Genomic DNA, 27,118 nt, shown 5'->3' on the forward strand with positions numbered 1-27,118 from the left:
ATTCCTCAAGGACTAAAATATTTAGAACATGTGTATTCACAATCATTCAGTTCATTATTGTAAGAAAAGTCCATCAATGACAAACAAATGAAGGTTACTACACAACAAGAATAAATGATTATCTTTCCAGTCTTCCTTACAGCTCCATTTCCTTTTATTTTCTTAGGGATAATCATGTTATTGGTTTCATCACAGATAATGCTTCAAGAGAAAATAAAGTAGCTTATTTTTTAAAATTATGAGCCTGCTATTACTATGACAAAATGTTCAGTTACTGCTCAGACTTCTAATGCAACCTTTCTGCTATTGGGAGTTGTATGACCTTAGTTTGAAAATGACCCAACTGAAACAAACCTGCATGTAGCAGTTTCCATGAAGCATTGGCAGGAAGAATTTGCACTGAAGAAAATAATTCTTTTTTTCTGGTTCAAATTGTCTCTATATTTTAAAAATATATATGATATATATCTATTGTTATTGTAAAGGTGATGTAGAGAAGTCAGGTAATTAGTACATTTCTTTGCTTATCCCTTCTGTCTCCATCCAGAAGTTGTATAGTTTATTTTCAACATAGTGTCTAGTATCACTGTATCATCAAAGATACAGAAACATCTAAGACTTCAGTATTTTTATACTTAGTGTGTAATGTATGGTGTGATGCTTAACTAAATTCTCATACAGCTTAATTTCAAGTTTTACCTTGCAAATACTTTGCTAAATAATTCTAGAGCACAGACCAAATGTGTGTATGTGTGTGTTGGGGAGGAAAAGGAAAAAAAGAGGAAGAGGAAAAGAAAGGAGTGTAAAAGGCAAGGAAAGGCTGGAAATCTAGGACATTCTTTGTAAAGAGTTCTATATACTAAGTGCTCTATATGATGTTTACTGAGGTCTTGTTAAATGCAATGTAAAGCCACCTGTAATGCTACTGAGAAGAAAATGTATAACTAAATTGGAAGTCCAGATACAATTGCAATTGGTGGCACAAAAATAATTCAGAACATGTGAGGGAAAACCCAAAGACATAACAAAATATAATTTGTTAGCAGATTAATCTGTACATTCAATGACATTAAGTAAAATATAGTTCCCTTGGGCCAAGAGTTTGGCCTAGTGGTAGAATGCTTGTCTAGCATGCATGAAGAACTGGATTTGATTCCTCAGTGCCACACAGATAGAAAAATCTGGCAGTGGCACTGTGGCTTAAGTGGCAGACCACTAGCCTTGAGAAAGTCCAAGGACAGAGCTCAGGCCTTGAGTTCAAGCCCCTGGACTAGCAAATGTGCGTGCATGCGTGCGTGCGTGTATCTCCCTTTAATTTAAAATTAAAGGAAAATTAAGGTCAAATTCTCAGAACCTTTCAAAAAAACCAACTGACCCAATGAAATATTGTGAAACTACTGATAATTTAGTCTTCTTAATCTCAGTTGGTGTTAGTTCATACACATATTTGTAACACAAGAAACTCCTGTGTTACTCCATTCTCAACATTGAGCTTTAAAGTCAACATGCTTTTGTTGCACTTAAATACTTAGTGAGAGTTTAACTTACACTTGAGGGTAGCAATAAACTTTTCTTTTTCTCTTAATAAGGGGTTGAGTTTAATTTCTTGGTATTATTAATCTTGTATGTTACACCTGTAGATGTCAGTGCTCATATTACATCACTTGTTATAATACAATAATTCATATTTTACTAGATCTACTTAGTAATTAAAATTTGAACAAACAAAAAGACTGTCTTAAAGCATTACATTAAAACATAGGGCAATTTTATACCTGTACTCATATCATTATTCTCAATTTTAAATTTCTTGTGCAATTAAGCTGCTATTCCAAGAGGATCAATAACAACTTATAGTGTTACTGCTTTGTATATGACCCACAGAAACATCAAGAGAAATACATGATTTTCCCATCGAATTTGTTTATGAAATTAACCAAATTGAGGTTTCCTTGAGTATAGCCTTAATCCAATATGGTTGTAGTGTATTGTAGAGAAAAAGTTAAGTTAAATCCTCGCTCTTCATTTCCTTTTCCTTGTGAGACCCTTTAGTGAGATATCGGTATAGTATTTCTATTAAAAAAAAAGTAATGTAGAAAAGCCACAGCCAAATTAATTTAACAAACATTACAAGGGCATATCAAGTATTCTATGACCACGCAATGACAGCACTGGTTAAGCATTTGAAACACAAAAGAATAGTGGAGGTTTTTTTTTGCTCTATAATATTAATTTTGAGTTTTGCTATTGCTTATACTTTTCACACCTTATAATTTTTTTTTAATATTCCAGGCCTGGCATGGAATAACAAAGGACTGAAGATTCTGTATCAGAAAAACCCCTACAAAATTTAGCCAAAAATGCTCTCTGAAGTTGAGTATCTTGAATTGAGGTTCTCTTCTTGTTGGTATTCTTTGTATTCATTCTTTAAAAATTATATTTTCTGATTATTCCTTTATATCAATGTTATGAAAACAACTTCAAAACAAGTTCAAATGTTGCAGTTTTATAATAAGGATCCCAAGATATTTTCATCTTTGACTTCTTTACAAAGTAAACTTATAAAGAAGCAAATAAAATAACATTTCAATTTCACACTTGCTTTTCAAAGGGCTCTGAAGAATATGTTAGTGAGAAATATTTAACCTGTCCCATAGATTTAATTCAAATTTGTTTTCTAAGAGTTCTTTATAATTGATTGGTTTATACTCAGCATAAATTTGGCTTTCTGGGAACACATATGAAGCCTAAATTAGGAGTTAAAGTAATCCCAAAGCATATATACTTGAACCATTAAAAGTGTATTTTTGATGATGGGGAATGTTCTCTTCGCTCTTCATTTCAGGGGGCAGTATATGGTCCTTTATTTTTTTTATTGTAACATATTGAGGGGATACAGTTTAATTCACTAGATAGTAGGTGCATTACTTCTCACACATTGATACCCCTTCTCATGTTTTTGTCTCCACTTTCCTGCCTTCACTGCCTCCTAATCATCTTGTTTTCCCCTTCCCTTTCCTATTTCAAATAAACAAATAAAAAATATGTAATGCTTCACAAATGTGCATGTCATCCTTGCACAGGGGCCATGCTAATCTTCTTTGTATCATTCCAATTTTAGTATATGTGCTGCTGAAGCAATCACTAAATAGTCCTTTATTAAGGAAGGCTTTTTTTATTCCAAAAATAAGTTCCTAATAATTATCACCCCAAAATAAATTACAGTAATTTATTTTTCACTGCAAGAGTGTAAAGATGTTTTGTCAGAAGAAATGTAATAGGCTGTTTGCAAAAATAATCTAAATGAAACATATACCCTGTGTATTGATGCTTTTCCAGATATAAAAAGTTCAGAAGGTATTGGACATAAATATGACTATAACATGTTGTGAATTTCTAGAATCTTTGATTGTTCTCATTGTGAATTTCTAGAATCTTTGTATGTGTTCATTTTTTCTCCGTCCTTCTTTGCTTCTTTCTCTTTTACTCATACGCATGTGTACACCTACCATACCCTCAACTTGTTTTTAGCGAAATATCTATTCACAAGTATGATATTTTGAAGACCAAATCATTTCACTGAATGATTTACAAGTAATTCAATGGAGTCCCACACAGCTATGAAACAGGATACATTCTCCTTGAGAACCTTCTTGCCTACTTCAAGTAAGGTGCAGCTGAAATTGTAGCTCTGACTGAGTACTATAGGGTGAAAGTTTCTGACTTTTTCTATCCCATCACTTAACTTGGGCCCAACAAAGGCTAGCATCTTTATTCTTTATTTGTTCTTTATTCAAATTACAATTTTTGCTTCTGGAAAGTCAATACATAGCCTTTATTCTGTTATTTTCCCTTCAGGACAGGGAATTATTAGGTAATTTTTTTTTAAAACAGCACTCAGAGACCGCTAAAAAACAATTGTTCTTATATACCCTAATCTGAAACTCATTCTAACAAAGAATGAAATGACATTTTAATTTTTTGAAATTGCTTTAGACTATTTCAATTGTCGCTGCCACACATTTCACTGAATATATTTCTAAACATTTTTGGAAGACCTGACAAGAGGTATCATATTAAGCTGAGAAATACTAGAATCTGAGAAATGCTAGAATCGATTTCAGGATCGAGGTAATGCAAGTAATATGGTTTCACAATCGGTACCCTGTAATCTTCAACAGTGACATAGGAGACAGATTTTTGCTGCTGAAAGGGAGATAGGCAAACAAGATGTTGGTAGTGTGTTATCATGAGAGTCAGATAGAACAGTAAGGGGTGTGGAGGTCTCTGATTCCCTTTAACATCTACTCTCTAACCCATGGTTTTCAACGCCTCTCACGTTATCTTCCCCTTCATTTCTCAGATTTCTTTCTGGCGCCTGATCCTGTCCTGCTGGCTTTGAATCATGATCCTCCACTTAGCTAGGATTATATGTGTTAGCCACCAGCACAGAGTTCATAGTTTTCAGTTTGAACTTGTTTTTAGGAGATATTGATATTGTTGGGATGAGTATTACACTATGAGAACCACTATATAAGTTCTTTTTCAGGGCCGGGAGTTTGGCCTAGTGGTAGAGTGCTTGCCTAACATACAAGAAGATCTGGGTTCAATTAATGGTACTACATACACAGAAAAAAGCTGAAAGTGGTGCTGAGGCTCAAGTGGTAGAGTTCTAGCCTTGAGAAAGTCCAAGGACAGTGCTCAGGCACCAAGCTCAAGCCCAGGACTGGCAAAAAAAAAAAAAAAAAAAAAAAAAAAGTTCTTTCTCTGTACATCTCAGCTAACTTGTAGGTGTTTCCTTTCAAATTTAATTCCTTAATATGTTGGGCCATTGGGCTAATGGCCATCATGCAATTAATCACTGGGGGCAGAAAAACATACATAAACTTTCCTAATATTCTGTTTGCTCTGACTTCTATCTACAGCAGTCCTTTGTTAACTTTAAGTATATACATACAATAAGACTAACACTGAGGAAATCCTCACACACTCAGGATGTATGTATCTATGTCACTTAATAAATCTGAAAATAAGATGGGTTTATTCCATTTTACTTTCTGTACCACTATGTCCACACATTACTATTAAAAAATAGGGACACAGATGTAAAGGGCAGAAGGTTTGATTTTTAAGTTCCTGTGTAAGATGAAGAATTGCAAAAAAAAAAAAGGCTACCCACATTACAATAAATTTTATTCTGTTTACTTTCTGTGCCACTCTTGCCTGGAGTTTTCATTCAGAGCTGGTGCTAGATCTACCATATAAGCTACACCTCTATTTCTGAAGTTTCTTGCTGATTAATGGAGATGATTTGTTTTCTTGGCTTCTTTCAAATTTTGATCCTCAGATATTTCAGTTTCTTGAGTTGCTGTTAGGATTACAGTTATAAGCTACTGAAACCTGGCTAATTATGATATATTTTATAGCAATGTTTGTTAAAAAAGATTTATTATGATGGATACAGTATTTATGAATATAGATATAGTCATGTAAAAATAAGGATTGGAGATGTAGCTCAGTAGTAGTGGCATCCTTACCATGGGTCCTGGATTCAGTCTTGATCAACCTGAATGCACACCCAAAGACACACACACACACACACACACACACACACAATCTCCATTACAGTAAACAAGCATTATATGAATGCATGTATGTATGTGTACTTCAGGTGGAAGTATAATGAATACTTAAATTCTGAGTCTCGTGGCTGGCTCTGGTAAGACTACAGCATAGCTAATTGACAAAATGTGAAGCAAGAAAAGAAGCAAGTGCACACAGAAGACAGAGAATGCTCATACCATCAGACCCAGAAGGACCACTGCTTCTTCTCCAAGTGAAATCTCTGACTTAACTCACCTATTTTATGTTGTCCAACTCTGTTACCAGTGAACCATTCTTACCAAGCTACTGCATTATCAATTTGTTCAGATGGATGTAGTATCATTAAACATAAAAAGATGCATTTAAAATGTTATTCCTGCAAGAGCTAAACTACAGGGGAGTATCTCTTTAGTGGTTTTCTTTTACCTTCATGATTCCATGGTGGAAAATACATTCCAGGATAAAAAAGTTCTAGAAGCTCACAAATTTTAGTATACAGTAAAATTAATGCAGATTATTTCTTCAGAATTTGCTATAGTAAAGTAGTCCGCTTCTATCACTTATGTTTGGCAGGAAATCTAAAGCAGCTAGGAAAGTGAGAAAAATTTATAATGAGAAAAGAAAAAAAGAATAGGCATGTTAGTTATGACTGATTGAAGCTTGCAGGCAGGGGAGCTGGCTCACTTAAAGTGGAGACCATGATTGAGTCTAGGAGCATATTTGGCTTTTTCTCGTTGGTCTTTGTTGGAAGTAAAGCAGGAGAGGGGGGAACTAGAGGAATATGCAGTCATAAATACAATCTGTTTTTGGACTGATTTGCTATGGACAATGTGATTTGGCTTCCTTCATTCTTGTATGGGCCAGAGTTACATTGTCACATATACTCTGGTCATTGTCCCTTTATATAGTTTTTCCAGTCCTTCTCTCTCTGACTTCTTAGTCTCTGCTAGGATTCAGCTTGCAATTAGTTACAGTTATAGAAAACCAAAACTGTTTTCTTGGGAATTCTAAGTGCAAATGAAGACAAATTGGTGAGGCAGTGACCACTGGAGATAATTTCTTATTCAAAACTTAACATTACCATTTTTATAAAATGATACATTACCATTTTTATAAAATGATACAATAATGAGTCACTGGTGGGCCACACCTGTAATCTTAGCTCCTCAGGAGGCTTCGATATAAGGACAAAAGGTTCAAATCCAGTCTGGCAAGAAAGCTTGGGAGACTCTTATCTCCAATTAACCAGGAAAAAGAAAGAAATAGAGGTGCGGCTGAAGTGTCAGAGCACCAGCCTTGAGCAAAAAAGCCAAGGAACAGTGCTTTGGCCCCAAGATTAAGCTCCTGCTCCTGTACCAATACACACACACACACACCCCACACATGATACAACAACAAAGGTTCAGTCCTAATTTCTGTATTAGGAGAGCAGAGTGATAGATTCCTTGGATAATTTCATCAAGTGTACAAAATTTTTTCCATAAAAAGTATGCCTTCTTTCACTCATATCACATCCACTCACATAAAAACCTCAGAAGGAGGATAACTAAGTTGAGAAAATATATTCTCCATTAATGATTTGTTACTTTCGATGTCTGTATTACCATGGAAAAGAATACACAGTCTCCTTACATTTTATAATAAAGCATATTTTTTCAAAGGGTTCTTAGGTTAAGTCTTTGCCTGTGAAGAGCTGGTTTGTAAGGTTCTGCTGGCTGAAAGGTTTAGAAATCTATAATACCCTGGAAAATGTCCATGACTTGGAAATACTCATCTTTACTGAAGTAAGGCTGAAACGAGTGGGGTGAGGTAGAAGTTCTTCACTGACTTTCTCTCCTGACTCAGGCCTGGATAGTACCATAAGGAAAATTGTTAAAAAAAAAATACAATTTTTCATTTAACAAATACTTCCTGAATTTGTAAAGTACTATGTTAGGCCATAGATTGGATGCTATGATGACAACTTATCCAAACCAAAATTTAATTCAATAATAATCCTATCAGTCTGGCTTCCCACAGATATTTCTCATTTTTCTGTGCCCCCCTCCCCCCAATGGCAACATTAGCAAAATATAATTAGGAAGGTAAAAACAAGTTAAAATTACTAAATATATTTCAAAGCCAAGTATTAATGGTTTTTGGATTATCCACCATTTGGGATTATATATAAACTAGCTCCTATCCACTAATGCATATAATCAAGAGCTAAATGTGGGCTGAGTGTGTTGCTCTAGGTAGAATGTTTGCTTAGCATGTGAAAGACCCTAGTTGTATCTTCTGTTCTCCAAACAATAAAATTCCCAAACTAAAAGCAAGAAGCCAACCAACCAAAACCAATAGAGTAACTGCATGGGGCTCAGGAGGCTTACAAATGAGCTAGGAGACAGGGAAAGAGAGAGGGAAGGAGTCAAGGAAGGCAGAGGGCAATTGCATTACATTCAGTGAAATAAAAAATTAGAAATTTAGAAATCACAATGTTGGAATGTAGTTGTCTAACTCAAATCATAACAAATTAGTTTTACCTGTTAGTAGCTAAATGAAAACAAAGGAGTTAAAGGAGATCCGCCTGTTCTGGTTTATCCTTAGCAGATAGCTCAAGTTCAGTGTCCAAACCGCTTTACAATTAAATACACATATCTGTGTAATTATTTTTAAAGGATAAATATATGCTAGGAAATATACACAATGAAAATGTGTTTTGTTATGTATGGAAGATCACAACTCAGTGTTAAAAATATCACACACAGGGTCCGGGAGTTTGGCCTAGTGGTTGAGTGCTTGCCTAGCACGGACGAAGACCAGGGTTCATTTCCTTGGTACCACATACATAGGAAAAAAGCAGGAAATGATGCTGTGGATCAAGTGGTAGAGCTCTAGCCTTGAGAAAGCCCAAAGACAGTGGTCAGGCCCTGAGTTCAAGGCCCACATTGGCTAAAAAAAAATACACACAATTTCCACTAATAGTATGCATCTACATGATTTGATTTGATCTGCAAAAGTACTACTGTACTCGCTCTTCAGATAGTCAACACTCTAATAAAATATAACTTATTCCTTGTAGTCCATGCACTAAATTTAAGTATATAACCACTTGGTTGAAAATATGCACATGTTTCAGAAACTCATAGTTAATTTCCTTCTTTACCTCCCACTTCATAATTTTCTTTGTTTACATCTCAGACAATCAGGGCAGCAACACATTTTACAGGAGCATCAACAGAAAAAAATGACAGTCTGAGGTAATACCTCATCTAAAAGCTGACTACTAATTACACAAGGATACTGTAACTTACAAGCACTAAAATCCTTGTATTCTTTTTAGTCATTTATACTACTCTACAATCCTCTTTTTTGATTCATAAAATATATATGTATTACGTGTGAAAAATCCATGTTAGCAGGCAATAACAAGATTCAAGTACTATGCTCACTACAGCTATGCCATTTGTGTCAGATATCTGAGTTTTTCTTAGTAGATGACATGGATTTTCTGAAGGATTTATTTTGATGAATCACAACTGGCTATTTCATGAGTACTCAAGTTAGTTATAATAATGGTAATTATAACTACAGATCCTATAAGATTTAGAGTGCTTTCTTTCAGGGAAACTCATTAAATACACTATAAACAACTAAGAATTTACAATGAAAACAAAAAAAAATTGTCACTTGTAGTCAGCATGTTTTAGAAAGACTTATAAGATCTAGAATCATACTAGGATAACAGAGAGGACAGAAACTCTGTGAAGTTTACTGAGGAAATTGTGGAATATATACTCATAAATTAGCTAGTTCATAAACCAATTTAAATATGAAGGTGTACAAACACTAAATAATTTGCTTTCAATTCATTTTCAATGACACACTTGCTGTCTTCTCACTTGCGGTATCAGTTGCTCTGACTTGGTGTGGAAATTCTCCAAAGACATATTTCAAGGTGTGAAGCAGTGCTCTCTGGCCTCAGGTTCTTATCTCACCATCCTTTTAACTTTCTTATTCTTTTATTCATCATGAATTAAAGAAAAAGTGAGGCTAATGATTAAGTAAATTTAGAATACTTCAACATTTTTTTACAAATGTCAAAAGAATTTTAAAGTGTATCAAGACATAGAAGAATCATTTTTCCTTCCTATCTCAGATCCCTTCTTTGTCAACAAATCCATTTCTCACAAATACCCAATGTTCTTTCACAATGGATACAGTTTATGAATATGTGTAAACTTTAATACACTATACTATTTGTTTTTCCATTTAATGATACATTTGGGCAGTATATTAAAGAAAAGCACTTTCTTATGGTTAAACAGTTTTGAGTAGATAATCATTATTTGACTAATCTTTTTGTTGCTATTTATTTTGATTATTTCATTTGTTATTATACATGACACTGTATGGATTATCTTTGCATAAAACATTGCTTTCCTAAATGTTGGGAAAACACAAACTGATATTTAAAGTCAGTTAAACCCTTTACTTTAAATTAGGACTTGTGGTGAAGAAAAACAGCATTGAGTAAACTTATACACACAAGATTTTGGAATATTGGAAAAGATGATGTTCAAAAATGTGGCTTCTGGACAGCAGTTTCAGAATCATCTGGACATTTGTTCCGACTATAAATTTTCAATACATTGTAACGGCAAGTGTAGAATGGCACTTATAATTCCAGAACACCGGAGTTGGATATGTACATAACAAGACTTCTATCTAAAAACACAACAAAACAACAACAAGAAAAACCACAAAGAAAAATAGTAAGGAGATTAAGAAAGCAGGACAGAAGGGAAGGAAGGAAAAAAGGAGAGGAAGGAAAGAAGAGAGGAAATCAATTCTTGGCAGAACCAAGCAATCTGTAATTACAGTTCCCTAGATAGTCTGATACAAATTCAAGTTTGAGAGCCATTATGTTAAAACTCAAAGGATACTATCTTGAGACTACAAAGCTACCAAAGACTAACAATTTGCTTCTTTTTTTCAGATACAGATTGGTCCCTTTATTCCGAACTTTATTATTTCACTGTCAAAATTAATGTATTTTTCTTAATTGCTTATAATTTATTGTTTATTAATTTCCAACCTATAATATAGGATAACCATTTTACTCCAACTTTGCTTAAATCAGTGATACACCTGAATAAATTTTGGTTCAAACACAGACACAGAGTTTTGTGATTTACTAAATAGTAAACCCTTTAAACTACATTAGCGAATAATCTATTGTTCCCCCAATGTGCTCATATTGTATTGCTGTCATATATTAAGTTCTCAGAAGTACTGAGGGTTTGTTTTAGAATATTTTATTTCTATATAGATCTAATTGTAATAAATTAAAAACTTTATAATTATGTTATCTTTAAGTCATATTTAACATTGGGGAGAGCTCATGATTCTTTAATTTCAGAATAGCCCATAGTTCATATATTTAAATGTGTATTTAAAATTATCTTTGTAATTTATTTTAATAATGTTATACATATATTGTTATGATTATTATTTCAAATGATACAATTTATGTAAAAATCTCATATTATTTAATTTTTCTAAAAGCAGAAATTACTAGATGCATTTGTTCTATCATTTAGATTTTATTATCAATTCATAAATGCTTTTTAAAAAATGAGTTGAGATAGGATCATGTGGATCACATTGGCCCCAAATTCCTGTGCTGAACAGATTCTTCTTCCCCAGCCTTGCATACAGGTATATTCTTATGTTTGAACTCCTTGCTTAAACTAAATTTATGCCATTTTATTTTGATTTAGGTTTATTTTTGCTGTTATTTTCTAATTACTTGGGATGAATGCTTAATGCATATATTTGTGCTTCTTTGTTTAATGAGTATGAGGTTAAGAATGTCTATGAGCTTTCTGTCAAGCCAAATGATTCAATCATTATTTCAACAAATTTAAAACTTACAGTGTTGATATACATTTAGTGTAAGAATAAAGAAAGCTTTCAACCTTTTTATTAAAGCTTTTTTCTTGAGGATTGTTTCTTACTTTTGTGATTAATTTCAAGTGTCACTGTCAAACTGCAAACGACACCATTTCTATGATATGAAATTTACTGTTTTTTTTCTTTTTAACATCACCTTTAAAGTATGATTTTGATCCCATACCATTCTTCACCATGATAACAACAACAACCTGAAAACTCATATAGAACCACAAAAAGTACCAAAATGCAAAAGCAATTGTAGACAAAGGATATTGGAGGTAAAACAGTTAAAAGCAATTGTGGACAAAGGATATTGGAGGTAAAGCAGTTCCAAATTTCAAACTCTACTACAGAGCTACAGTTATAAAGACAGCTTGAGGCTGGCACAAAAGCAGGCCTGAAGACCAATGGAGCATTGTAGAAAATCCAGAAATGAACCCACAGACCTATAGCCATCTAATTATTTGGTAAGGGAGCCAAAAATATAATATGAAAAAAAGACAGTTATCACAAACAGGGTATCCTGAGGCAGAAAGGTGAAACTGGCTCTGTATCTGTCACTCTGTACTAACATTAATTAAAAATTGATTAAATACCCCCAATGTATGATCTGAAACAGAAGTTACTCCAGGAGGAGTAGGAGAAACATTAGCACTTCTTGGCACAGGCCAAAACTTTCTGAGTAAAATTCAGGGATTTGGAAAATCAAAGTAAGCATTGACAAATGGGATTGCATGAAACTAAGAAGTAGATATACAACAAATGACATAGATAACAAGTTTTTAAAAAGCTTACAGAATTGGAGAAGATTTTTGCCAACTATAGACCAGATAATGGCTTAATATGCAATATATTAATATTCAAAAAGCTCAAGAAACCAAGTGCTCCAAGAAACAATAAGCTGACAAATTAGCTAAATAGAGTGTTCTCAGAAGTAAATATGGTCACTAGACACATGAAGAAATGTTCAACATGTCTGATCATAAAGGAAATGCAAATAAAAACATTCTGAGATTCCATCTCACCCCAATTAAAATGGTTATCATCCAGAATACAAACAACAGATACTGGTGCAGATGTGGGGGCAAAGGAGGCCTAATACGCTTTTAGTACAAATGTAAATTGTTTAAACCACTGAAGGAAATTCTCAAAAAACTAAACATAGAACTACCCTATGATCCAGCAATAGCATACTTGGGGATTTATCGAAAAGACTGCAAATCATGATACAGCAAAGTCACTTGCACTATCATGTTCATTGCTGCACTATTCACCATAGCCAAGGTATGGAAATAGCCCAAATGGCCCTCAATGGATGAACAGATCAAGATGTGATGTATATACATACTCAAACAATGGAATTGTATTCTCCATTACAAAGAATATTACATCATTTGAAAATTTGGAAAAAATTATGTTAAGTGAAGTCAGGCCCAGACAGACAAAAATGCATATTCTCTTCATAGAAGAGAACTGATTTATAAATAGACAAATGAACACATATTGGGTTGTATGCAAGTGTAATAAGTGTAATAAATGATGTATGGTACTTGCAAGGGAATGCTCAAAATGCTGTAATTCCTTAGAAAAACTTACAGTCCAACAAAATGAATACCGGGAAACTGGCACTTAAAAGGTACACGGAGGGAAGGGAACAGATTAATGAAGAGAGGAAGGTGGGGAGAATGCAGTCATGGTATTCAATGCATATCTTATGAAACTAAAAAACTGAGATGACGAGTTAGGTTGGGAGGGATGAGGGAGAATGATGAACAGGGATGACAACCATCAAGATGCATTGTACTTATAAACTGATTAGGTGAATAATAATTTCTTTGTACAACTACTTAAATATAATGAAAATATGATAAAAAGATCTATGAGTATATAAATTTCATTCACTTGAAAATAGTCTGATATATATATCAATTGATTTATTAAATGTGAATTCATTACAGTAAACCTGACTGACCATGATTTAGAAACGTTAAGTTACTCTATAGCACTGCTTACACATTTTTTCATTTTTGTTTGCTTTTCCTGGTTTGTCTATCTAACAGTTTTATATTTAATCTTTTTCAATTTTATTTGCTTTAGGTTCAATTTCCTTGCTACTATAGAACACTGTTTTTACTTTATTAATCAAATAGATAATAGTCTCATCTTCAGACATGATAGCACAACTGACAATACAAATGAAAATATCATAAACAGGTGTGAAACTGAATAAATATAAAAGAGGTGGACATGAGATTATATATAGCAGGGTACTCTGCCTTATTATTCCCTGACTTATTACAGGGAATAAAAATAGTCAGGTGATGCTTTTCTATTTTTTCGGGCAGTTTCAAGTAACACTGTCAAGGCTGGTCCTGAACTCCTGGTCTGGAGTGATCCTCCTGCAAGACATGCTTAACTACACCTGGCTTAAAGTTGCTTCTAAAAATGATAAAACAGGGCCGGGAGTTTGGCCTAGTGGTTAAAGTGCTTGCCTAGCATGCACGAAGACCCAGGTTTGATTCCTTGGTACCACATATATAGAAAAAGCCGGAAGTGGTACTGAGGCTCAAGTGGTAGAGCTCTAGCCTTGAGAAAGTCCAAGGACAGTGCTTAGACCCTGAGCTGAAGCCCAGGACTGGCAAAAAAAAAAAAAAGATAAAACAGAGTGATAAGGATACACAGTGACTGACATTCTGTTTATGATATACAGAATAGTACAGCCACTTTAGAAGCAATGTAAATCATTTCATTGTTTCTAATAAAGTCAAGCATATGTATTTACCAAACAACCAAAATTTGTCTCTATGACATTTGTCCAAGAATAATGTACCGATGTGAACACCTGTATGTAAATATTTATAATGTTTTTACTTATAATTACCCCAAACTGGAGAAATTCAAATGTTCAACTGGTCAACAAACAAACTGTGGTATATCCAAATATTGGAAGAGTATTCAGCATTAAAAAATGAAGTGATATATGTAAAAACATGGATGAACCTTAAATACACTAGGCTAAGTGAAAGAAACCAGACTCTATATGATTCTATGTATATGATATTATGTAAAAAGCAAAACTACTACTTTTTGAGCAGCTGTCATTCCTTCTCTCATTTTCTACCAGTTTTTTTTTTTGCCCACCTGACCTCCCTCCCCCACAAGTTGTATAGTTCATTTCCAACATAGGGCAGTAACACTGATGCATTAGTTCACCCTTTGTCCCACCATTATTGTGCTTGCCTTCACTCTCCCCAGATCAGACAAGCATAGAAGACAAAGGGAACAGAAATCAAAAACAGAGAAAGAAAGGGAAAAAAATACAGAAGAAAAAAATAACTGTAAATAGTACAATAGATAAAACCCTCTTGCTTACATTTCTTGAGTTCATTTTGATAAGCCTTATATGATCACATGCATAGCTATTGAGACCTCATGATCCTTTCCTAAGAATAACCTCCTTTGGCACAAGTGTGTGAATGTTTAGAGACTCATTTAATCAAGTCCAAGTGTAATATTTTTCTTTTACTATCCATTGTGTTTACTTGTAGATTTGTAGGAACATTCTAATTATTAAAAATGAAGAGAACCAAGCTGAGTGTGGTGGCTCACACTTATAATCCTAGCTATTCAGGAGGCTGAGATCTGAGGATCAAGGTTTAAAGCCAGCAGGAAGTGGGGCTTGGCTCAAGGGTAAGATGGTAGCCTTGAGCTGAAGAGTTCAGGGACAGTGCTCAGATGAGTTCAAGCCCCATGACTCTCACACTCTCTCACACACACACACACACACACACACACACACACACACACACACACACACAATAAAAATGGAAAGAACCATGCAGCCTATGTTTTACCATTTCCTAATGAATGAGGCAATGTTATTCTTTCTGATGGAAGCATGAAATTCCGCTGTGTATATATACCACATTTTCTTCATACATTTGCCCACTGAATATATCTTATTTAGATCCAGAATTTTACTGCACTTGGAATTTAAAGGTATTTAAAAAGAAAATGTTGAGTGCCAAGTTCAGGCTCTTCCCACTTCAAAAGGCAACTCAACCCTCCAGGTGAGTGCCCTTAATGCCAGTCCCCAAACATTTGAATTTGCCTTGTTTTCTTTTCTGCTATACCCCATAAATTTTATCTGTCTGCAAATCCTGAGTTCTACCATCAGAATATATTAACAATCAGATCACTGGTTTTTTTTTTTAAATAAACTCTGTGGCTTTTACTATCATCTTTCATTTTACTGATTTTAAGAATTAAGTGGTTAATCTTTAATGAATGTTTAGGAACCTAAAATACACATCAATTTCTATTGTACATAATGTGATTATGGCAGTAATTAAAATAATCAAAATTTTCTGCCCCCTTGAAATTTGTTAGTGTAAGTTTACTTTTTTTTAAGTTTGCTTTTAATGGAAAATGATTATTATGTAAATATCGAACTCATTTCTTTATCTTAGTGCTCTTCTTACAGTCCATTCTCATCCATTGAAAGGACCAGTCACAGGATGTCAAATCTCTGTTCAAATTCTTCCAATGACTTAATCATTTCAGAATAAAAGACTATGTCCTTACAGTGGGTTTCAAAATCTGGTTGTACCTACTGATTGTATTTCTTGCTGTTGTCTAGTTCACTTTGCTTCAACCTCATTGCGTTTGACCATGGTAAATTCAAGTTTGTTTTCTCTCATAAGTATGCCTGCCTCCAACTTGTAGCTATTCAGGTCTACATTGAAATGACATCATCACAGCAAGACATTCTCTGACAATGAAATTAAAAATTTCAACTCATTGGTCCTCCTGTGGTCCTTAGATCAAGCACTTAATGTTTTCTAGATATGTTTTACTGCTTGATATATTCTATACTTGGTGTTTATATCTGTCTCCCAATTCAGTAGAAATTCTATAGGGCATAGTTTTTCCTTCTCCATTACTATAAATTAACAGCCTAAAATGGTGCCTGGCACATAGCAGGTGTTTAATATATATTTGCTTAAGACATGTGTTCAGCCATCTGAATAAAATCTAGTCTATAACCATGATAAATTAGGAATGGCCATGACTTTAAATGTCCTTTAGGCTGGACATGGTGGCTCATGCCGGTAACCCTAGCTACTCACAAGGCTGAAATCTCAGGATCAAGGTTCAAAGCCAGCCAAGGAACAAAAGGACCTGAGACTTATCTCCAATTAACCTCCAGAAAAGGGGAAGTGGGGCTTGGCTCCAGGTTAGGGTGGTAGCCTTGAGCTAAAGAGCTCAGGGACAAAACCCAGACCCTGGGGTAGGGTGGTAGCCTTGAACTGAAGAGATCAGGGACAGTGTCCAGATCAAGTAGATTCCCCGGAACCACATACACAGAAAAAGCTGCACGTGGCACTGTGACTTAAGTGGCACAGTGTTAGCCTTGAGAAAGCCCAAGGACAGTGCCCAGGCCCTGAGCTCCAGTTCCTGAACTGGTTTTAAAAAAAAAAGGAGCACATAAAATTTCTTGGATTTATAAATGTGGACTACAGATACTGGTACAAGTCTACCTGGCACAAGCATTTTGATGTGAATCGCTTATAGTATTCTTAGGCTTCACTTGAGGGATGAGGAGACAGCAATTTTAACATAGAAATGTCTAGTACATGACATGAGGGAAGACAAAAGAGCAACTGAAGGCAGTATTGATGGAATGGTTCTGCTTCAGAAGGAAGTCAAATGATTCAAAGCTTGCTGCAACCACTAATGGGCAAACACTTCTCCAATCACCTGTATCACAAAAAGGTATCTCCTTTGTGGAGCCAGAGAACAGCATAGGCTTCCATGGCTAGAATTAAAGTATATCTTAATTATGGGCCTTTACACACTTATGACCTTTACAATATTCATGGGGATAACTTGAAAATTATTTCAAAATCATTGTTCTAAATGAAAATTATTTCAAAATCATTGTTTCAAGTCTCTGCTAAGCCGTAAAAAGTCTTTTACAACAGACTCAATTTTTAGAATACCAATATGGACAGAAATAATAGGTCATGGCATGCAGCTCTGATGTGGAAGGACAAACAAAAAAGTTGGGTGCATAAATAATACTTTAACATGCTAAGTAGCTTAAATTTGACATTAAGTCTTAATTGCTTTATTTATGAGGATTTATGATAAGTTTTACTTTTTATCAGCAACCACTATTGGAAACATAAACAAGCAAAAAATGAGGATCTTAAACACATAAACAGTTGTTAATTTTCAAAATACCAGTAGATGATTATGAACTCAGCCTTAGAAAATGGACCAAAAAAGTGGATTTCTATTTGTTAACATTAAAGAGTTCTAGAAGTAAGTCAAGAAAGCACATATCCTGACTACACATTCAATGCTTTCCTATGTTAACTCTAGTCTGCACCTTTCATTTGTCCCTAGCCTCCTAAAAATGCAATTTAAGATCCTAGCATAAACATTCCAAAGATGAGAACTAGCACTTATATAATTTTCTCCTCAGCTTCTTCATCTATCTGCCTTGTTGCTTTGTCCTCACTTATACCTCTGCCTAGTAGAGACTCAACTATTTATTACTTAAATAAAAAACAACCAAAAAACAACAACAAAAAAACCCCTCACTTCCCTTGCTTCACTACTCATTAACATCTGTGTGGCAAAACTCCAAACCAAAATAGTTAATTGCCTTGAATACCCAAATGTTGGTAGTTGATGCTTTCTTAGGATAATCAGGCACACACAGTGTACTATGGAGGTATTGTTCAAAGTGTTATAATAAATAACATGTAGCACTCTCTTTAGTAGTTAGTTTCTTTGGTGTCCATTTCAAGTTTCTTTATTATCTTCAACCTCTTCATCGGCTACTTCCATACTCACTGTCAGGTAAGAGATGATAGAAGGCATAGACTGGGGTGAGATGGCCTGGTACAATTTTCTTTTAGGGGAGGGGAGGCTGGGAAGTGGCTACAGATATAGCAATAGATAAGGTAGTAAGTTTAGAAATAGTATGATAAAATCAACTATAGACATAGCCTTTTACACAAAATAAGATGACTGACATTAAAATTTGTTGTTAAGCATTAAAATCTGAGTGTCTAGAACCAAAGATAAGAAAAATTTAATAAAGGGCATCTTGAAAATGGTAAGTAAATATTGATTATTTTAAAGAATGAATACTATTAAGCTTAGTATGTTATGGTCTTCTCTGACATGAGGTCTTGATATTCAGTTTTTCTGTCAAAAAAAGGAAACGTAAGAAAAAAATTACTGTTTACTTAGAAGTACTATCAACAGGCCATTTAAAAGGAAGATGATCTTTCCATAGTGGTTGAACGAGTTTTCACTCCCACCAACAGTGTAGTACTGATCCCTCCTGGCCACATCCCCTCAAGCATCTGTTGTTATTTGTTTTCCTGATCCTGGCCATTCTAACTGGAGTGAGGTGGAATCTTAGAGTTGTTTTGATTTGCATTTCTTTTATGGCCAGAGATGTTGAGCATTTCTTCATATGTCTATAGGCCATTTTTGTTTCTTCAGAGCTAAACATAGAGCTCCCCTATGACCCAGCAATTCCACTACTTGGCATTTACCCAACCATCCAGAAACAAGGGCATACTAAATCCATTAGTACAACAATGTTTACTGCAGCATTATTCACCATAGCAAAGATATGGGAACCAACCTAGATGTCCCGCAGGTGATGAGTGGATCAACAAGATGTGGTATTTGTACACAATGGAATTCTATGCTGCTGTCAGAAAAAACGACATCACCCCATTTGTTAGGAAATGGAAAGACTTAGAAAAAATCATATTAAGTGAAGTAAGCCAGACTCAAAGGAACTTAGGCTCAATGGTTTCCCTCATTTGTCATAATCTGTAGAAAACTTGGGCTCTCCTAGCAGAGATTTGCAATAGAGCAAAACCTTGATACATAAGGCCATATAGTATGAAGCTAATTGAAAGGACCTCCAGGATATTGAAACAAAAGCCATATAATGAATGATTGTTGTCCTTAATGTACTATGTTATCTCTCATCTCTTTTCCTGTCCCTTGGTTATATCATATTGTTACAGTATCTCACTTTGTTATCTGATATATTGGATATATTTGTATTTGGTTATTTGAAATTGGATAGGGAAGGGGGGAAAACAGGATGAAGGGTGGGGGTGGGGGGAGGGTAATGGGTACCAAGACATGTAAAAGGATATCAATGTATGTGAATTAATGCACCTTCTATCTGGCAAATATCATGTAACCCTTTTATTAATTACAATAAAAATATATATAAAAAAAGGAAGATGATCACAGTACTTGTATTATGTAGGCAGTACTTTTGAGTCAGTCCATGCTGCCAAGACCTGTAATCTCTGTACTCAGCCTCTAACTTTATGGGTGGTCACCAACAACTCTATTCCATGGAAAGAAGGATCTGACTCTGACTCTGACTCTTCCCAGCAGAGTTATAACTGCCTAAGTGAAGACACAAAATCTATTCCTTAGTGATAACTGCTCTAATTTCTATCAGTGGTAAGTATCATTACTGTCCATTTGTACTTCTAAGAACTTTAAATACTGTAAAAAAATTAAACAAGTATGGTTCTTAACCACTAAAATCAAGATAGTGTCTGTGGTTGAAAAAGCCCATGTAAAGTAAATGAATTTTACAGCATAGCAAATTCTACAGGATGAATTTCACCTGTTACAATGGTGAATTTAAGTGCCATATTCCCCAAATAACAGAATTAAGGTGTTATCTTGATAGGAAAAAGCCAAAATACACATCCGTAATTACTATAAGCTTTATTTCAACTGTGTGATTATAAGAGTTTTGTAATAATCAAATACGTATAATGATATAAAATAAGCCCATGCTGGCTTTCTTGTCTTCAATGCCCTTCCTCTTGTATGCTCCTGAAATCAACATATTTACAGATATAGATCACTTTTCTCTTCATGGAGCTTCACAACATATACATACTGTTTTTCAGAGTGTGTAAAGTATTATTTGGGAGACTCACAGTATATACATATCAACATACTTATTCCTTTTAAGAATCAAATGAAGTATTATCATGGTAAATCTACAACAGAGGAAAATGTTGCTCAGATAAGTTGCTAGCAATAGCTAGTTAAGGTATGGAGAAGAGAAAGGTTAAAACAGGTGAGCCACTATGCCAAATGCTTTACTATGGTTATTTTTAAGATGGTCAAAATAGAGAGAAATGAGAAGCAGGAACACTAGTTTTTTCATAACTACTATGTTAATTCACTAAGGTTGCATTTGTTTCCAAATGAAATAGTATCTTAAATATAAGGCTTATGGCCTCAGTATGTTGAATTCTCAAGTAGGTGATTGCTGGCTTTAGTTCTGCAGTTCAAAGAGGTCAGGGCTGACTTATCTGAAATTTTCTTTTGAATTCACTCATTGTTATTGTTATAAAGCAGCTGTTAAATATCCAGACATTACATAAAAAAAGAAAGAAAAATGATCAAATGACAGGGTGGGCTTATGTTAGGAACACAAATCTCTGGCAGAAATAAATGCCCAGTGAATTGGAGAGTAAACATGATTGGCCAGAACTGTATACACTGTATATCAGAAATTGGAAACCATTCTCCAAAATAAAACAAAAACTGAAAAAGTTCCAAGTTAGAGTTGGTCTTTTTTTTTCTTTTAAAGGAAGACTATAAGAATGAATAGTTAGTTAAGCAAACAGCATGCATGCAGCATTTGAATTAACAAGGAAAGTCCTTGCTATGTTTGAATTTCATTGATATATAATGCACCATATATAAATAACTTTGTAAAAGATGTATTTATATTAAAAGTATAGAGTTCAAATTTCCCACCAAGTATAGTCTTATTCCTTCTTTCCTAAATCAACTACATTTAATTCATGTAGGTAGGTTTCCTGAGCACTACTTAGGAAGAAATCAAAGATAGATTTTCCTCTAGAGGTCAATGGATCTTGACTATGCATGCACCCAAATTACATAGTAGTCTGTAAAATATAGGGGGCAGGGCGCCAGTACATTCCTCATTTAGTGGGTCTGAAAAGCAAATAACCAATATATATATAAAGCACATATGGGATTTGATACTACTGGCCTAGAGACCACATCTTAGGTACCACTGCTTTGAATATGGAGCCTCCAGTTCATCTAAGGCAAGCAGTGGAAGATATCCCTGGAAGCTGTTTGGGTGTGACCAATTAGAATTTTATGATCTTTAGCTGTAGAAAGGAGTTGTCATTTAACAAAGCAGTTTATGAATAAAATCAAATGTCATGCCATCTCTCCCAATGTACCCTTCCTTCAGTTGTATTTTTGAAATTGTAATGGTGATATACAGAGGGGTTACACTCACAAAAGTCAGATAATGGACCATTATTTCTTGATGAATAGTGTCACTTCTTCACTTGTTTCCTCCCAGGTATTGCTCTGTCCTCCACCCGCCAAAATGTAGTTCATTTTCACCAGTGTCTAGTGTCCCTGTTGTAACTGTTCATGCTATGCTCCATCATTTCTCTTCTCCCCAGTATCCTCTCCAAAACAGTTCAACTTACATACCTCACAAAAGGTACAGAAATTAACACTTACAAAAAAAGATAAAATAACAAGAAAAAAAACAAGTTCTCCCTTTAATCTACTGTATTTTAATACATTTGGATAAGCTTTCTTTAGGTATTTTTTCTTTTTTTTCTTCCCACTGGGTTTGTACTACTGGGGTTTGAACTCAGAACCTCATACTTGCTAGAAACATGTTATATCTTAAGCCCTTTCTCTGCTTTATTTTTTAGGTAGTGTCTCATGTTTTGTCTAGAGTGGCTTTGGATAGAGAGCCTTATACTGTAACTAGATTAACAAGTATATATATATGTGTGTGTGTGTGTGTGTGTGTGTGTGTGTGTGTGTGTGTGTGTGTGTGTGTGTGTGTGTGTGTTTATCAATCTGGCTTATTAAAATAGGGGAGTAACTTTTGCTCAGGGTGGTCTTGAACCTTGATCTTCCCATCCTCCACCTCCCAAGTAGGTGGAATAAAAGAGATGTGCCTACGTGCCTAATTTGGAATCTGTCCTTGATCTGGAATAGGTACCTTGTGTAATTTGCCCCAAGTGGATTGGAAGAAACTTTTGTCATATTAAACTTGTGGACAAAGCATAAAGAAATGCTACCAGTGATATTCAACATTATGTTGAAAGTGAACTATACAACTAATAGGGGGAAAGAAGCTGAAGGGAAAACCTGGGATAAAACAAGTAAAGAGGTGACTGTTCAAAAAGAAATGTATTCATTACCTGGCTTATGCAACTGTAACCCCTGTGTAAAATACCTTTACAAAACAAAACTTGGTGGAATGTCTCACTATCTCTTACCAGCTTATTTATAGCAAGGAAGATCCAAAATCTTTGTAATTATCAGATGATTAGCTTTTACAAAATTTGATGGTGAAGTTAACATATTGGATATAAGAAAAATTTGGGTCCTTAATTGAGCCCCTGCCATTTCAGTCCTGTTAGACTTGAGCTGTGTGAGTGAAGTTCTTTAATACTTGAATCAGTGTGCCACTTAAAATGAGAAACACACCAGCACATGTTTAAACTTGAAAGCTTAAATAAAAGAGGACAACTATGTTTTAGTTAAAAAGCAAGATACAATGAAATAAAATCTAGATATAATTCAAGCCTCATTTTTAGATATGAAATTTTCCCTCCACTCCTATTTGTTTTTTCCTGTATCCAGCTTCTACCCAGTCAACTGCAAAGCACTAGTAAGTCAAAGGTTTAAAAACATTTTACCCAAAGTAAGTTATTAACTATCAATTAATTTACATGAGTGAAAGAATAAGTTTTTAATTTCTTAGATACAGGCCCAACTTTCCTAATATTTATTCTGTGCTTCTCTACCCACAAGGAAGAGAAAAAAAAGAGGGAGGGGGAGGGAAAAGGGGACAAACACTACCCAATGAATGTAACTGTAATCCCTCTATACATTACCCCAATAATAAAATACAATTAAACACAATGAAAAGAAAAAAAGAGATTCATTTAAACAAAAACTGAGTAATCTGGTAATTTTAAATTCTGTAAAATTCAGCAGTATGGAAACAATAATATTTGGCTTAGGCAATTCTAAAATGATAATGAAGTATTTCGAATTATTTTTATTTTGAGTTTTTTTTTTTTTTTTTTTTTTTTTTTTTTTGCCAGTCCTTGGCTTGAGCTCAGGGCCTGAGCATTGTCCTTGGACTTTCCCAAGGCTAGAGCTCTACCACTTGAGCCTCAGCACCATTTCTGGCTTTTTTTCTAGTATGTGGTACCGAGGAATCAAACCCTGGTCTTCGTTCATGCTAGGCAAGCACTCTAGCACTAGGCCAAACACCCGGCCCTTTGGAGTGCTTTTTAATGGAAGACACCAGTGAAATCTAAAACTTCAGAATCCTATGGTATGACTTTTCAGTTAAAGAATGTCATAATAGGGCAGAAAAGGGCAAGGAAAGTAAGAATTGAGGAGACATGGAATTCTGTCTACCACTACTGGTGTATTAAAAATAATACTGCTATTTAGCAGTAGGCATTTAACAGTGGCTGTTAGCTGGAGATTTCTATAGATGAAGATCTTTCTTGTGAAGTCAGCTCATAAAGCAGCCCCAAAAGCTCTCTCACTAGTGTGCCCTATACCAATACAATCCTGTCTCACTGTAAAGATGAAGAGGTGGAGATCAAGGTAAGTATATTTCAATATTAGCACACGAGAATATGCTGCAATTGTGGTATTTAAGGTGGGAGTATGTAATTCATTCATAATTAAAATACAGGCTCAATGTAATTTTTTTGGAGCTTCTGTTATATAGTATTTGCCAGAAACAAGTTACGAAATACTTAATCTCATTAATTTCAAATTCTTTATTTTCTTAAATAAATTAGCTGAAATATATGATCCCAAAATGAATGCCTATCACCTAAATTAGTATACAATGAATTCATCTTTCCAATTGTAAATCTAAGATGGAAAGATTTCTATCCCTACATTAAAAGAATATTTTAATTTTAAACAGATACAAATGGGTTGATACCTTTCTTTAGGTATTTTTGTCCCTACAGAAGTTAACACAAAATATACTGATGGCAAGCAGTTATTAGTTAACCAAATTATTTTTCAGGAAAAGAGCACTAAACAACACAGTACTGAAAATATAAATGTGGTTCTTTGAGGTCCCTGTCTGCAGAATGTGGTGGAGACAAGCAATGCCTATGCTGTTTCTAATTATTCCAATTATCATGGCACACTATGAAAACTTGATTAATAACACTGAAGATATTGTTGTGGCAATTAGCCATATGGTTGTGGGACTTTATTCTGTCACGATTTAGCCATTAGCATCTACTTATGTTTGTCAGAACAGTGCATCCGTGACAAGTTGAAGTTCCGCTCACCTTGCCGAGTCCCCTGTGAGCAACACTGGAGAACTGTTTATTCCTAGGAGCCTCTTGCCTGAGTAAATTTTTCATGTGGCATCCAGTATGACTAGGGACAAATGTCAAACAGCTTATGTGACGACCCATCAAGCTAACTTTTCTCTGAAAAACCACTTACTGACTTACGTGTCAAAAAAGTACTTGGAGAAAAACTGACCAGTAAAAAGTGGTCATCTATATTGACTTATGTATTGTCATAATAATCCAGAGAACTTGACTTCCATATATTTACATACAGAAGATAACTATGGCATTATTAAATGTACGTCCACATACTACATAGCAAAATTTAATAATCTATAGTATTTTTGCATACTATTTGTAATCCATTCATCCAAGAGTGGAAGAGCTAATTTTGTTAGTTTTGAGTGAAGAGAACATTCTATGGGAAAGAATGCTAAGAAGAAAACAATCAAAAGCCTTGCAGTAAAAAACTCAGATTAAAGAAAATTAACTTTATATTTTGAAATGGAATGTTCATGTGAGAAATATAGCCATGTGTGCTTAATTTTTAAAAGAAAACTTCAGAGTAATTGCTGGTAGTAGACAGGTTTGTCAGCAGTTGCTTTTAGAAGCTAGTGGAATGGTGAATGGTTTGTGTGTTTATAAACCTTAAGGATGCCCAGAGTTACCCAGAGAGATGTTGGGAGACACACGAAAAAGTGGGAGGAAACCTGTGTTTCATTTACATTCCTAGGCCATTTCCAAACCAGGAATTGTGATAACATGAAGGGTCCAGACAGCAATGCAGGCTTACCATATAAACTTTCACACTGAGAAGTTCACAGTGAGAATCAATCCAAAAAAGAGTTTATGTTCCTGTAGCCCAAACAACACAAAGCTAACCATGGTTCTGAAACCCCAACACAGCAAACTTCCAACAAAGCAAGCTCAAATCAAAGTCCAGTTGCCATCACAAACAGGGAGAGTGGCACCAGTGGTGCTGGGTTGTACGCATGGCTGAAGGGCGTAACATTCTCAGTGCTTCTGAGGAGGTATTAAGAGTTCATTGCCCATGACAAAAATACTTGATAATGGATTAAATGTATGGAAACAATACATGTTTGACAAATAGAAAGTACAGGTCAGGCTAGCCTTGTCAAAGTGGAGGATTCCTTTTAAGGACACTGAGGAACAGGAGGCCATTATGAGATTTGGAGTTTATAATTGTATATTCTTTCAAGGAGAGTTAAAACAGCAATAGGGATTAGAAGGGAGAGCCAGTGGTGAAGCAGAGGCCACCAGCTTTCTAATGATGTAAGTAATTTATCTAATTCATATATATATATATTTATGAAATGGATACAATTGCATGCAGAGTAGTATGCTTTCTATCAGAAACACAATTCCAATTCATTTCCTTGCAGCTATAAGCAAGGATCATCTCCTTGGCCTCTGCAACCTATAGAAGAAAAGACCATTCTGTCTCTAAAATAAACAGCGAAAAGCTGGGCTGGTGACATGGCTCCTGTGGAAGACCAGAAGCTGAACACAAGGTCTCATGAACTTTTCTGACTTCCAACAATGATCCTCCAGGTCTCAGCATCCTGAGTAGCTAGGATCATAGAAATGAGCCACAGAAGCCCGACGGTCTTGTGAAACTTTTAAACAAAATAGCAGAATTATCTTTTCCATAAAAGTTCCCCAAATGGGGTGTGTTATTTTGGTTCTGACCCTGCTAAGCCAGTAATCAAATATGATACATTTCTACTTTATTCAGTATGTTTTTGATTACAGAGTCAAGTATTTTTAAAGGTTTATTAGCATGATTATATTACATGTATACATATAAATATATATCTTGAAATGTTTATAGCACTTGCCCTTTTTTCTAATCAGCTGTTAATCATCTTCCTATTCATCTGCGAAAAAATTTAATATATTAAAAGAGTATTTATACTTTGATACAACTATTTTTCTTGGTTTATCTGGACTTAACTGGCAGTAGTTTAACATTTTCATTCAATAAAACCTACTCATCTTTTCTTCTATTAGTTCCTTAATTTTAAACTATATTTTAAAAGGCCTGGCTGTATGGCCATCCACAGGAATACATTAATAGTTTTTGTTTCAGGTTGCATATTTTTTCTTTCAGTTTATGTTTTAAA

General features: G+C 34.7%; 1 protein-coding gene and 1 non-coding gene across 13 annotated transcripts in view; both read right to left on the reverse strand.

Annotated features, from left to right (window-relative positions):
- The window catches only part of Tbc1d5 (TBC1 domain family member 5), a 429,644-nt gene that overhangs the window by 108,219 nt on the left and 294,307 nt on the right, over nt 1-27,118 (reverse strand). The gene's annotated exons all lie outside the window — the stretch shown is intronic.
- On the reverse strand, nt 3,039-3,145 carry LOC150066559 (U6 spliceosomal RNA). Its single transcript, XR_016534688.1, has one exon. It is a non-coding gene; the product is annotated as a U6 spliceosomal RNA (small nuclear RNA).

The sequence above is a fragment of the Megascapheus bottae genome, chromosome 2, assembly GCF_031878675.1.
Source record: "Megascapheus bottae isolate mThoBot1 chromosome 2, mThoBot2.hap1, whole genome shotgun sequence".
Lineage (NCBI taxonomy): Eukaryota > Metazoa > Chordata > Mammalia > Rodentia > Geomyidae > Megascapheus > Megascapheus bottae.